Source organism: Penaeus vannamei, chromosome 1 (genome assembly GCF_042767895.1).
Source record: "Penaeus vannamei isolate JL-2024 chromosome 1, ASM4276789v1, whole genome shotgun sequence".
NCBI classification, from domain to species: domain Eukaryota; kingdom Metazoa; phylum Arthropoda; class Malacostraca; order Decapoda; family Penaeidae; genus Penaeus; species Penaeus vannamei.
In genome coordinates, this window is record NC_091549.1 from 10,078,712 (window position 1) to 10,093,711 (window position 15,000).

Consider the following 15,000-nt stretch of genomic DNA (forward strand, 5'->3'; position numbering starts at 1 on the left):
TTATTACAGACGGTAAGGTAAAAGAACCAATTGTGGTAGTTTTAAGGAAGACGAAATAGGACCTAAACCCCTTTAGAGAGAGAAGCAGCCGCAGGGATGGGCGGGGGAATCTAGAATCTATTCTTCCAGCCTTTAATAAATCCGCTGTTGGACATAGGCCTTCCGCAATTTTTTTTTTAACATGTCCTTCTGTCTCCATAATAAATCCCTGGTTGTACATAGGCCTTCCATAAATTTTTCTTCTAACATGTCCTTAACATGTCTCCATAATAAATCCGATGTTGGACATAGGCCTTCCGCAATTTTTTTTTAACATGTCCTTAACATGTCTCCATAATAAATCCCTGGTTGAACATAGGCCTTTCACAGAATTTTTAAAATATGTCCTTAACATGTCTCCATAATAAATCCCTGGTTGAACATAGGCCTCTCACAGAATTTTTTAAACATGTCTTTAACATGTCTCCATAATAAATCCGTTGATGGACCTAGGCCTTCCACAGAATTTTTTAAACATGTCTTTAACATGTCTCCATAATAAATCCGTTGATGGACCTAGGCCTTCCACAGAATTTTTTAAACATGTCTTTAACATGTCTCCATAATAAATCCGTTGTTGGACATAGGCCTTCCATAATTTTTTTTTAACATATCCTTAACATGTCTCCATAATAAAACCGTTATTAGACATAGGCCTTCCACAAAAAACTTAACATGTCCTTAACATGTCTCCAGCCCTCCGCTACCAATACTTTGAAACTCGCTAACTCAACAGAAACCGTCTTAATGTTGTTTGAGACGTGGATCATGATGAGGAGACCTAGAAACAGAAATGAAAAAAAGAAATGTCGAGACTTCACCTTTCCCGCAGACCGCAAGAAGGTGAAAGTATATTTGTGATGATCGGAGAATAGATTGACAGGCAGACATATGTTTGTTTAAGATGGGTCCCGGAAACTTTCCATGGAGGAAGAAAGTGTTAGTACAATTCTATTAGAGGAGTTAAAGTAGCAGTTTATTCTGTTTGTTGTTGAATATGCAGTGTTGTAATAGTAATCCAGGTGTACCATGTTAAATTACATATAAGATACAAATACCATATCAGATATAGTATTTCAGCATAAATCATACCATGTGTTGGAATATGCACAGTAGAATACAGCAAAAGACAGTTTGACAGCACAAGACATACAGCATATACAGTATGACAGCACAAGACATACAGCATATACAGTATGACAGCACAAGACATACAGCATATACAGTATGCCAGCACAAGACATACATCATATACAGTATGACAGCACAAGACATACATCATATACAGTATGACAGCACAAGACATACATCATATACAGTATGACAGCACAAGACATACAACATATACAGTATGACAGCACAAGATATACAGCATATAGAGTATGACAGCACAAGACATACATCATATACAGTATGACAGCACAAGACATACATCATATACAGTATGACAGCACAAGACATACATCATATACAGTATGACAGCACAAGACATACATCATATAGAGTATGACAGCACAAGACATACAGCACATACAGTATGATAGCGCGAGACATACAGCATTACACAACGACACATACAAAACAAACTCAATAACATACTCAATAGATAACGATAACATCAAACTCGCAAACGACACGCTGTGCGCATCGAATCTCTTTTTTTCATTTATTAATTTTATTCATTTATCATTTTTTTCATTTATTCATTTTATTATATTTTTTTTCATTTATTCATTTTATGTATCTATTTATTTATTACTATTTTTTCATTTATTAATTTTATGTATCTATTTATTATTTTTTCATTTATTCATTTTATCTATCTATTTATTTATAATCATTATTATTTTATTATTATTATGATTATTATTATTATCTATTTTTTTTTTTTTTTTTGGGGGGGGGGGTGTTTATGCGATCCCCTTCGGTATTTCTCTCTCCAGCGCCGCCCTCGCTTTCTACGACGCCCTCCGTGGCCTTAGTCGAGGTCACGGCGCCCGAGGAAGACCAGAAGAGAAGGAAGGGTATGATTAGTACCCTTTCCCGGTGGACGTACCCGGCGGCGTTGGCTGGGATGGACAGAGGGTAGCGGTGGGGGGAAGGGGGGGAAAGGGGGAGGGGGGAGGAATGTTGGGCAGGTTATATAGAGCGATTGAACTGATACCATACATAGAGACACATACGCACACACACACGCGCGCGCATACACGCTGATACACACACATGCACATACCCACATCCACATCCCCCCCCCCCCACACACACACACAAACAAACACACGTAATGCATATTTACGAGCATACCCGTATCCAAATACTTATAGAAAAAAATAAACTATATACCAACCCGTTCACACCCCACAGAAAAAAAACACAGAATCTGAATGAAAAAAACTTAAAAAAACTTAAAAAAAAACAAAACGGATACGACCCAGTTCTCCTCCTCATCTCTCGGGGCAACTGAATCGTAACCGTTAATTGAGGAAACAGGGATTGGGACGATGCCGACCACTCGATTCTGTGTTTTTTTCTGGTGTTTTAAGAGATTAGGTCCTCTTGGTCTGGGTAACTGGGACGTGGGGACATAGACGGACATATATACGCACATAGACGCACACACGCGCATAGACACACGGATAGATACACATAGACACAAACGCACACGCATAAACACACACACACGCGCATAGACACACACGCACATACATAGACACACACACGCGCGCATGGACACACACGCATAGACACACACACACACACACACACACATAGACAAACACACACACACGTATATATATTTCCTTTTTTTGTACGTGTGCGTGTGTGCGCTCATGTCGTAATACTTATTGTCAACATCCTTTAACAAGTATTACAAAAGACTTTTATTTCGCTTCCGGTTTCTGTTCAAAGTCCTCGTATTTCACAAAAAACTTCCCCTAATTGTTTTCGGATTTGATCTTCCGTAATTACGAGGAAAGATGATAAAGGAAGAGAATGCCAAAGTGAGAGAAGGAGAAGGAGAACCGGAAGAAGGTAGGGAAGAAAAGGTGGAGGAATGAAATGACGAACGAGAGTAAGCGAAAATAGGGATAACAAGGAATAAAGAAGGGGAAGTACACATCAGCGAAGAAGAGAAGATAAAGAGGAAGAAGAAGATGACGAAGATAAAAAAAGAAGAAAGAGAAGACAAAGATGTTTCTGTCTCTTTTTCTCCATTCCCCTCTCTCTCTGTCTCTCTTTCTCCTTTTCTCTCTCTCTCTGTCTCTCTTTCTCCCTCCCCCTATCTCTTTCTATCTCCTTCCCCCCTCTCTCTCTCTTTCCCTCTCCCCCTCTCTCTCTGTCTCTCTCTCTTTCTCCCTCCCCCCCCCTCTCTCTCTCTCTCTCTTTCCCTCACCCACCCTCTCTCTCTTTCTCTCTTTCTAACTCCCCCCTCTCTCTCTCTTTCTCTCTCTCTTCCCCCTTCCTCTCTCTTTCCTTTCCTCCCATTTCTCGGCTCCACAATCTTCACGACAAATTTCCCTTAATTCCCAATATTCTCCTGTCACTCTCTCTTTCAAATCTCTGCCTCTTTAAAGTCTTTTTTCCTTCTTTTCTTTTCACTTCGAGTTGGTAATTAGACTTTCCCAAAAACTTTCATTTCGCGGCAGTTATTGTGGCTTCTTCGTTGGTTCCCTTTCTAACTCTCTGAACCTGATGGGGAGTGACTTGTATAAACGCACATATTCATATTTACATACTTACGTACATACACAGAACACACGCAAACAGACAGGCATTCGCGCGCGCCCGCGCGCGCGCGCGCGTGTGTGTGTGTGGATATATACATAGCACACACACACACACACACACACACACAGAAAACATATACAAAAAAAAGAAACTGAACACGAGGCCGATAAATCAAAGAAACAGACAGACAAACAGAAAGAAACAGTCAGACAGACAGAAAGAAAGAAACAGACAGACATAAGGAAACAGACAAACATACAGACAGACAGAAAGAATCAGACAGACAGACAAACAGACAGAAAGAAACAGACAAACAACGAAATGGACAGACAGAAAGAAATAAACAGACATACAGACAGACAGAAAGAAAGAATCAGACAGACAGACAAAGAAACAAACAGAAAGAAATAGACAAACAGACAGAAAGAAACATACATACAGAAAGAAATAGACAGACAGACAGAAAGAAACAGACATACAGCCACGGAGCCAGACCGAGTTTGCGCACACGAAGAGAAGAGAAGAAACAGGAAGAGCAAGAGACGTCCTGGCAAGAGGGAAACCAGAGACCTCGTGTTGGGATTTGACTTCGATTTCGCTTCAAGACGATGGGAAGAGGAGAAGAGGAGGAGGAGGAGGGAGGAGGTAGGAGGAGGAGAAGAGGAGGAGGGAAGAGGAGAAGAGGAGGTAAGAAGAGGAGGAGCGAGGAGGAAGAGGTAAGGAAGGTGGAGGAGAAGAGGAGGAGGGAGAAAGAGGAAGAGGAGGAGGAGGAAAAGAAGGAGAAAGAGGAGGAGGAGGAGGGAGGAAGAGAAGGAAGGAGGAGGTAGGAGGAGGAAAAGAAGGTGGAGGAGGAAAGGAAGGTGGAGGGAGGAGGGAGGAGGAGGAAGGAAGAGGAGGAGAAGAAGTAGGAAAAAAGAGGAAGAAAACGGTGGGTAAGGAGGAGGGAGAGGAAGAGAGGAAGGAGGCGGAGGAGGAAGAAAAGATGTTGGAAGGAGTTGGAAAGAAAGTGGGAGGAGGGAGAGGACGAGGAGAAAGAGGAGAAGAAGGATGACGGGATGTTGGAGAGGAATAAGAAAGAAATGAGAAGAGGAGAAGAGAAGAATAAGGGGAAGAGATAGATTCGGAACAAGAAGAAGAGAAAGAAGAAGGGAAAAAAAAGAAATAGTAGAAGAGGAAGGAGAAGAGAAAGAAGAAGAAGCGAAAAAGGAGGAAAAGGAGGAAGGGAAGGAAAGAAAAAAAATGAAGAGGACGAAGAGTGAGAACAAGAGATAAAGGGAGGTTAGAGAGAAGAAAAGACAGAAGGAAACAGACAAGGAAGAGGATGAAGAAGTATTGGGATAGAACACGTGTAGAAAGGAATGGAGAGTGGGAGATGAATGGGGAAGAGGAAGAGGAAGAAGAAGAGGAAATGGAAGTGGAAAAGGAAGATGAAGAAGAAGAAGAAGAGGGAGAGGATAAGTAATAATAACAATAATAAGAGGACGAAGAAGAAGAAGAGGAAGAGGAAGAAGAAGAGGATGAGGAAGAAGAAAAGGAAAAGGAAGAAGAGGAAAAAGAAGGAGAAGATGAGAAAGAAGAAGAAGAGAATGAAGAAGAAGAGGAAGAGGAGTAAAGAGATCACTGAGTAAGAGGAATGAAAGCGGTGGGAGCAGAAGAAGGAGAAAAGGTAAGTGAAAGACGGAGGGAGAATTCAGGTAAGAAGACGGTGGGTAGGAAGGGAGGAGGGAGGGAGGGGGGGAGGGGGGGTGTCTGCGAAAGAGGGACAATTGTCATAAAACCGGAAAGAGAATAAATAATCACCTTTTTCTTCTTTTTCTTTTTTTATTCTATAAGAAAGAAAGAAAATCATTTTTTTCTTCCTGTTTTGCGCATATTCTATCCCCCCTTTCGTGGATCTTTCTCATTATCTCTCCATTCAACCGGTTATTCGTCTGTGGTTTCCGGCCTTATTGTAACCGCTATATGACACGGATATATGACACCAATTCGCATAAATTTGAATATTCTGTTACGCGAATGAAAATTTCTTTGCCATATGCTCTTCGTAACGGCTTTTTTTAAAGGTGTTTTAAGCAAATATAAATTATGCTGCTATGTTTAAACCAGCGAATAGAGATTTAAATAAAGTAGAATTGAAGTAGAAATAAAGAAAAAGAGAAAAAGAAAAAATGAGGCGTATGAGGCCATAAAATATTATTATTATTATTATTTTTTTTTTCAAAATCTATTGGTCATTTTTATAATCAAAAACAAATACGACCCATTTACCTTATTTTTCTATTTCCGTTTTTTTTCTCCGCTTGAATGGTTCCATCTCTTGCTCTTATATAGGCCTATGATATAGGCCTAAACCTTCTTATGATACTTTCTTAAGCTGATATATATATATATATATATATATATATATATATATATATATATATATATATATATATATATATATATATATATATATATATATATAGAGAGAGAGAGAGAGAGAGAGAGAGAGAGAGAGAGAGAGAGAGAAATAGATAGATAAAAAAACAGATAGATACTAACAGATGCAATTTGCCCTCGTGTAGACCAAAATTATAGGCCTATTAGCCTACCTGCGGTACCTTCATCCAAAAAAAGTCGATCTTCTATTTAACTGATGCATTCTTCCCTTTGCGCGGACCGAAATTGTAGGCCCATTAACTAGGCCGCTTCACTGCCAATTAATACGGGCTTTAGGCTGACTTTGAGCGGCAGTCAGATGTGCGGTGACAAGACTCTGTGCTTCGTCTTTGCTTTGTTATTTTCTCGTTTTCTGCATGAGTGCTTTTAGCCTTTTCTCCTTTTCTTTTCTTCTTCTTCTTCCTCTTCCTCTTATTATTATTATTATTATTATTATTACTAATCCTTTTCCACTTCCAATCAATGTCTATTTGCCCTTTGATTTGCTTTATCCAGATGGAAACGGAGGGTTTTCCTTGTACAGACTCCATATCTTCTCCCTAAATAGTCCATGACTCAGTGCAGTAATATTGAAAATAAACATTTTCTTATTTATATATATATATGATTTTCGTAATGTCTCATTTTCTGTAATACAGATCCTTCCTAAATACACACATACGGCCGGCTTGTTCAAATTGTGCCAGGCCCGACCCAATGAATTTTCATAAATACAGATACAGAAATAAAGGTATATCTGTCTGTATATCTGATAGATATACATTTAACTATCTATTTGCCGGGTTGATATGCATCTCTAGCCTGATAAATATGCATTTATTTCTTTATTCATGCATGTCAAGTATACGAATATTCTCTGGGTCGGACCTCGCGCAATTCTACCAAACAGATAGTATGTCACTTTTAGACCTTCGAGAACACGTGACATTTCCGTCAACCCTCAGTCAAATTTTCCCATGACGGTACGTTCACATCATCCCGGCCCTTGAGAGAGGGAAGGGGGAGGGAAGTGAGCGGATAGGGTAGGAGGGGAGGTGAGTAAAGGAGAGAAAAGGAGAGGAGACGGAAGGATAGAAAAATGAAGACGGGGAACGTGAGAAAAAGAAGGGAGATAATTTTTTTCATGGCTTGTTCGTAGGGGGTTGATTTCCTTTTTTTTCCTATGAAATAAAATCCGTCGTAAAGCGTTTGTTTATATATATATATATATATATATATATATATATATATATATATATATATATATATATATATATATATTTTTTTTTTTTTTTTTTTTTTTAAGAACTTTGATTAGCATTTGTTGTTATTATCTTAGAGGAATACATTGAAATAAAAAGATAAAATCAAGATACATTTTATCAATACATTTTATCAATTTACTTATATGTATATTTTTGTTCTAATATGATTTTAACCGAATTATCATCGCTAGATAATGAAATGCGAGAGATACCAACAACTTAAAAATTCAACTAACATCACATTTATGTCCAACCTAAAAATGAAATGGACCTCATCCCGAGAGAAAAAACAATGACAAAAAGATGATAATAATAATAATAATAGATAAATAAAGAAAAAAACAAAACAGAAAGATAAAAAAAAATGCAATGGACAAAAGCAAAGAGGCGGGGCATAGCTCGGAAGTTGCCAACTAGAGATTTTCATCGAGATGGGGGCGTTGGCTACCTTCGTCAAAATCCATTAATATCACTGGATTCCACAAGATGCGTTGTTGTGGGAAGCAAGGAAAGCTCGTAAGCAAGTGCGGTCTTGAAGAAGGGTTAATTAAGCCATTTTGCGAGGCGAGAGAGAGTCATTTTATGGGGCTAATGATGGTGGTGATTATCATCATTATGGTGACTGTAATTATGATACTGATTCTGAGGATGGTGGTTGATGGTAATTGGAGATAATGTTTATGGTTATGGTGATAGTGATAGTTTTAGGGATAGACGTGATGGTGATAGTCACTGATGCTTATGGAAAGGATAAGTATGAGGATCAATGATAAATACAATGAGAATGTTAATGATGATTATTTCTATTCTTCTCTCTCTCTCTCTCGCTCCCCCTCCTCTCTCTCTTTCTAAATATACAACAAATATTTATACACATCCATCCATACATACATACACCTACATAAACATCATACATACATATAACGAGACCACTTTTACCCACGTAAATATATAGAGTAAACACATTATGCCTTATGACTTTTTCTATGCGGCTCTTTGTCCGTGCAGCTGCGGTTACCCCCTTACGCTACTTAAAGCACACAATTGCTGGATGAAGGCTACTTTTTGCGGTCTGGCAACAGCATGCAACGATAATTATGCATCTTCGGCTCACAGAAATGATGTTGCAGGAAAGAATACGATAGAGAGAGGGAGAGGGAGAGAGGGAAAGAGAGGGAGAGAGAGAGAGAGGGGGGGGGGAGGGGGTAAGGGAGAGGGAGAGAGAGAGAGAGAGAGAGGGAGAGGGAGAGGGAGAGGGAGAGGGAGGGAGAGGAGAGGGGAGAGGGAGAGGGAGAGGGGAGAGGGAGAGGGAGAGGGAGAGGGAGAGGGAGAGAGAGAGAGAATGAGAGCGAGGGAGAGGGAGAGAGAGAGAGAGAGAGAGAGAGAGAGAGAGAGAGAGAGAGAGAGAGAGAGAATATTTTTCTTTTCTGTTCTGTCTTCTGCTTGTTTTGAAACCTCTAACGGTCAAGAGAGTTTAGTGTGTACTCTGGCTATAATGTTCTTCCCAAATATCTTTTGACGTATCTCATATTTCATTTTTTATTTGTATTTTTTGTTGTTGTTGAGAGGAAATGCAATGACGTCGTTGAATTTTAGTTAATTATCATCGAAGGTAATTGTTAAGCAATTAGTATCCCAGAAGTAGTTATATATATACAAATATGTATATATAGGTAGATATGTATACATATATGTACACACACACGCACATATATATATTTATGCACACACTTAAACACGCACACACACATACACAAACACATAGATATATTATACCTAAAAAGATACAGACATATAGATAAGATTATATATGTACAGATGTATAAAAATTACTCTAAACAGACATACAAATAGGAAGAGCATTCATTGGCTAATATATTAGAATAGATATATACACATAGACATATACTGCACCTTAAAAAAACATAGATAAACAGATACGATTATACAAACAGATAAACAGATATTTTTCTAAACAGAGAGATAAATAAAGAGAGGATGCCGTGCCCATTATATTAAAATATAAACACATATATAACACACCTAAAATACATATAGACAAACAGATATATACATACAGATAAAAAACATCACTCTAAACAGATATAGAGATAAAGAATACATACCAATATATACACATAGGTATCATGCACATAAAGATACATACACAAACAGATATATTATTACAGTTAAATAGATATTCCTTTAAACAGATTAAGGAAGAAGTAGCCAGTATATTTGAATAGATATGTAGACATAGAAATATACTGCATCTTAAAAGACATAGACAAATAAATGCACATATATAGACATAGACAGATATATACACTCAGATAAACATATATCACTAAACAGACAGAGAGATAAGGAGTACATACGAATATATACACAAAGATATAATGCACATAAAGAGACATAAACAGATATATACGTACGGATAAACAGATAACACTCTAAACAGACAGCGATAAAGAGTGCATACGAATATATACACAAAGATATGGTAGAAAAACCCACAATGCACAAACTAGATTTATTGAAGAAAATGAGTAAAAAGTGAGACAACAGTTTCGGAATCGTCCTCGATTCCATCTTCCTTTCTTCAATAAATCTAGTTTGTGCATTGTTTTTCTACCATAGTAGGAACACAGTAGAGTCTTTTTACATTCACACATAGATATAACACACCTAAAGAGACATAGAGAGATATATACATAGAGAGATATATACGTACAGATAAGCAGATTTTGCTCTAAACAGACAGTGAGAGAATTCAATGGCCAACATATTTGAATAAATATACTGGCATAAAGATATAAGCATAAAGATATACTGCATCTAAAAAAGAGATAGACATAGACAAATCAATGCACTTAGATAGCCATTGACAAACAGACATATACATACAGATAAGCAGATTTTGCTCTAGACAGACAAGAGAGACTTCAGTGGCCAGTCATACCGTTGCTCCGTGTCTGTGGTCGACCATCTGCCGCTCCCCCCTCCCCCCTCCCCCCACCTGACCTCTGCTGGGCCACCGGCGAACGTAACTCGAGGCACTAAATATGTACATACAGGTATCTTCATTACTCAGTGTTAATGCGAGAAAAAAACGTCCCTTTTCTTCTCTCTCTCTCTCTCTCTCTCTCTTTTTTTTTTTTTTTTTGGGGGGGGGAGGATATGATCTTCTCGGATATTACAAATAACAAAACAAAAAGAAGGAAAAAAAAAACGTTTTCGGCATGACAGAAACAAGAATACTCACAATACAAACATTACCCCACTCTCACGGAACAAGAGCCACAACAGTAACAAACATCATCAACAACAAACAACAACTCCTTCATACAACACTAACAAACAAAAAGACGAAAAAAGAAAAAAAATGAAAAAAAGAAAGACTATTTCCGTTAACTGGAGAGATAGATAGATAGATAGATAGAGAGAGAGAGAGAGAGAGAGAGAGATAGAGAGAGAAAACGAGTAAGAGCGAGCGAGCGAGCAGAGAGAGAGAGAGAGAGAGAGAGAGAGAGAGAGAGAGAGAGAGAGAGAGAGAGAGAGAGAGAGAGAGAGAGAGAGAGAGAGAAAGAGAGAGAGAGAGAGAGAGAGAGAGAGAGAGAGAGAGAGAGAGAGAGAGAGAGAGAGAGAGAGAGAGAGAGAGAGAGAGAGACAGAGAGAAAGAGAGAGAGATAGAGAGAGAGAAACCGAGTGAGTGAGTGAGAGAGAGAGAGAGAGAGAGAGAGAAAACGAGTGAGAGCGAGCGAGCAGAGAGAAAGAAAGAGAGAGAGAGAGAGAGAGAGAGAGAGAGAGAGAGAGAGAGAGAGAGAACGAGCGAGAGAGAGAAAGAACGAGCGAGAGAGAGAAAGAGAGAGAGCAGAGAGAGAGAGAGAGCAGAGAGAGAGAGAGAGAGAAAACGAGTGAGAGCGAGCGAGCAGAGAGAAAGAAAGAGAGAGAGAGAGGGAACGAGTGAGAGAGAGCGAGAAAGAAAAAGAGAGAAAGAAAGAAAGAGAAAGAGAGAAAGTGAAAGAAAGAGAGAAAGAAAGAAAAAGAGAAAGAGAGGGAGAGAGAGGACCTGGTGCTATGGAATCCCCACCCGATCCTCTCACCTGCCATTCAAAACACAGGAACCCGAAGTAATCCCCTTGAAGGATAGCCAGTGTTGTGTCCTGAAGTGTGACGCCCTCAGAAGTCGGGTTAGCAAGTGGTGCTGGCTTACGTGGGCGGGGCGGCAGTGCAGGTATCACTTTTATCCATTTGTTCATCTTGTTATTTTTTTATTGCTATTGTTGTCGTTATTATTTATTTTAGTATCATTATCTATCTTCCTTTTTTTCTTTTTTTTTCTTTGTAATATCATTATTTTCGTTATTATCTTTATTATAGTGTTCGGGCGCGTCCTTATGAAGACTTAAAATATGTTAAATATCTTTTTGGTAATTTAAAGTCTTAAAAAGTCTTAAAAACGGAGCTTTTTCCGATGTAGGTCTTAGTATGTCTTCAATTAGCCCAAAGCACATCTTTATTCGTGTAGATGTACAAACTGTGAAAAAATAGATAAAAAAATAAAAATAAATAAATAAACAAATAAAGAAAATAAAATAAAATCTGTGTTGTAATCGATCCAAGAGACATTTTTTTCCTTTCTTTTCTATCCTGGTCCTTGACGCGATACGTAGGCCTACACAGTATGGGGAAGTGTATAATTAGCGACAAGTGGCTCCAGGTTTTAAAAAAACAACAAACTAAACAGACTGAGTCTTAAAAGTCTTTAAAAAGGTCTTCAATCTCATCAGCTCAAACCTGTAAGAAGTAGTAGTAGTAGTAGTTGTATCATTACTATCATTACTGTTACTATTCTCATTATTATAATTTTTTCATGAACATCATTATTAATGATATTACTGCCATCATTAGTATAATTGATATGAAAATGATAATGATAATAACAATGATAACAAATAATGATAATGATAATGATAATAGTAACAATGATAATACTACTACTAAGAATGATACAAAAAACTATGAATAAACGAGATGTGATGGAGGAGAGAAGGAGAGGGTGGGGGAAGGAGGAGGAGAGAAGGAGGGGGAGGGGAAGGAGGAGGAGAGAAGGAGGGGTGGGGAAGGAGAGAAGGAGGGGGAAAGAGGGAAGAGAGACAGAAGATGGAGGAAGGAGGAGGAGAGAAGAAGGAAGAACACAAGTAAACACAAACAGACACCAACACTTTGGCCTATAAAATACTTCTTCAAAGGAAAGAAAGAAAGAAAGAAGAGGAAGAAAAAAAAACGCCCACCCTCTCCCCGGCCACAAACAAACACGAACAAAACACAAAAACACGTACAAAACACGAACAAAACACGAACAAGCACGCACACTTGCCCTACAAAGCCCTTCCACAGACCCAGATAATATACACTTGGAAGTCACCAGCTCCCCCCACCCACCCCCAATCCCTCACCCCCAGCACAGGTAGTGGGGCAGTGAGGTTACTATTTACAGCGACGAACAGAAGAACATAATGAGGGGGGGTTAAGCAGTCTTTGACAAAGAGTAAGTAGGTTGCGTTAAATAGCCACTAAAGAAAAAGGGGGTTAGGGAGGGTTGGAGGGAGGGGAGGCAGGGGTGCGGGGGGGTTAGGGGTTTCCATTCTTAGACTTTTCGTCGTTTGGAGAGGGGAGGGTGGGGGATGGGGTGGGGGTTGGGGGGAGGGTGGGGTTTCCAGGTTTGCCCACTTCAGTTGGGGAAGTCAGGAGAAGGGAGGAGGAGGGGTTGGGGGAGAGAGATAGATAGATAGATAGAGAGGGAAAGACAGGGAGAGAGAAAGAGAGACAGAGACAGGGAGAGAGAGAGAGAGAGAGAGGTTTTCAGGGTTTCTATTCTTAACCATTTCGTCTTTTGAGAGGGGAGGGGGAGGAGGGAGAAGTAGGAAGGGGTTTCCAGGTTTCAATTCTTAAGTTGTCGTTGAAGAAGGGAGGCGGAGGGAGAGTAGAGAAAGAGGTTTCCAACTTCCAACTCTTCGCCGTTGGAGAGAGGGAGGGATGAAGAAAGAGGTTTCCAGGGTTACCATCCTTAACTTTTCGTCCTGAAGTTGGAGAAGTCAGGAGAAGGGGTTGGAGGGGGGGGAGGTACAGAGAGGTTTGCCAAGGTTTCCATTCTCAACTATTTCGTGTCGAGGTTTTTAGGAAGGTGGAGTGAGGTTTCTGCTTTCAGGATAATTAAAAGGAAATATTTGGGTGGCCTTTTGGGTTGTGGTGAGAGGGTGTGGGAGATGGTCGTGATGAGAGAGGTTTTAGGTGAGATAGATAGATAGATGGATTGAAGGAGAGAGAGGGGGGATAGGAGGGAGGGAGGGTGAGGATGGGAGGGAAGAAAGGGTAGGGGGTGAAAACGGGGGAGGGAGGGAGGGAGAGAGAAGGAGGAGAGAGAGAGAGAGAGAGAGAAAGAGAGAGAGAGAGATAGAGAGAGAGAGAGAGAGAGAGAGAGAGAGAGAGAGAGAGAGAGAGAAGGAGAGTGAGGGGGGATAGGAGGGAGGGAGGGTGAGGATGGGAGGGAAGAAAGGGTAGGGGGTGAAAACGGGGAGGGAGGGAGGGAGAGAGAAGGAGGGGGAGAGAGAGAGAGAGAGAGAGAGAGAGAGAGAGAGAGAGAGAGAGAGAGAGAGAGAGAGAGAGAGAGAGAGAGAGAGAGAGACAGAGAGAGAGAGAGAGAGAGAGAGAGAGAGAGAGAGAGAGAGAGAGAGAGAGAGAGAGAGAGAGAGAGGGAGGGACGGTAAGGTGGGAGAGAGAGAGAAAATGAGAGAAAGAGAGCGAAAGAGAAAGAGAAAGAGCAAAAGAAAAAGAAAAAGAAAGAGAGAAAAGGAGAGCGAGCGAGTGAGAGAAACAGATACATAAATATACCAATGGAAAGAGAAAGAGAATAAAAAGAGAGAGAAAGGAAGAGAAAACCCCATATGCTGGACTGCACCCCTCCCGGATGCATCTGCACAACTGACGGTCCCGCTGAAAAGATTGCAAGTTGCACCCTCAGATCGCATCTCTTCGGGGGTGGGGGTTGGGGGGGGGATGCAGCCGTAATTGTGTCTGAGATTAGAGTAATTAGCAGAGGCGAGGTAATTACGCGAACGGGGAATTAACGAGCGACAAATTAAGATTATTGTGAGTTTTTTTTTTTGTTATTTTTCATTATTACTTTTTGTCTTTTATTAATGTGGTTATCTCGTGTGGTTAATTGATGTTAGATATTATGAGAAGTCCTAATTCACAGAAATGCAAATTTATATGTATTTGAAATATACATTTGCGTTATATTGCCTTATTAGCTAAAAAAAAGAAAAAAAATATATATATATATATATATATATATATATATATATATATATATATATATATATATATATATATATATATATATATATTTAAAAACAAAAGAAGAAGAAAAAATAAAATCTGTCAGCAATATTATTACAAAAGCTAATGACAAAAGTCTATCAGAAATAGATAATAAACATCACGGAATACTAGGAAAGAAAACAAAAATCTGACACAAATT